Here is a 626-nt window from a genome sequence, read left to right as displayed (position 1 = left end):
CGCCCAATGAAGTCTAGCCAACCTCTTGCAATTGGTTTGAGGTCTTCCCTCTTGAGTTGGTTTGGGACACCTTTTGAATTGGTTATCCACTTAGTTCCAGGGAGGCATATGTCCTCTAGAACTTGATCCAACCCTTTGTCTGCTTTCACCATTCTCCTATTAAAGGATTCAGGATTATCTTGCAGTTGAGGTAATTTGAAGGTTTCTCTTATTTTGTCCAGATGGAAGTACATAACTTTCCTTCTGACCATGGTTCTGTAAGTATGGAAAGCAGTTCCAGTCATTCTCTGCTTATCTGTTAGCCACAGATTTGAGTAGAATTCCTGAACCATATTTCTTCCAACCTTTATCTCAGGATTGGTTAGAACTTCCCATCCTCTGTTTCGAATTTGCTCTTGGATCCCCGGATATTCATCTTCTTTAAGATCGAATTTGACTTCCGGGATCACTGACCTCAGACCCATTATTTTGTGATAATGGTCTTCATGTTCTTTGGTTAAGAACTTCTCTTGATTCCAAAGATTCTTTGGATTATTCTCTTTCTTTCCTCTTAAATTGGTTTGTTTTCCCTTAGGAGCCATGATCTTGATGAATCTTCGCTTAGTGATCACGGAAAAGCACACCAA

Source organism: Arachis duranensis, chromosome 3 (assembly GCF_000817695.3).
Source record: "Arachis duranensis cultivar V14167 chromosome 3, aradu.V14167.gnm2.J7QH, whole genome shotgun sequence".
NCBI lineage: Eukaryota > Viridiplantae > Streptophyta > Magnoliopsida > Fabales > Fabaceae > Arachis > Arachis duranensis.
This window is presented reverse-complemented; position numbering follows the sequence as displayed.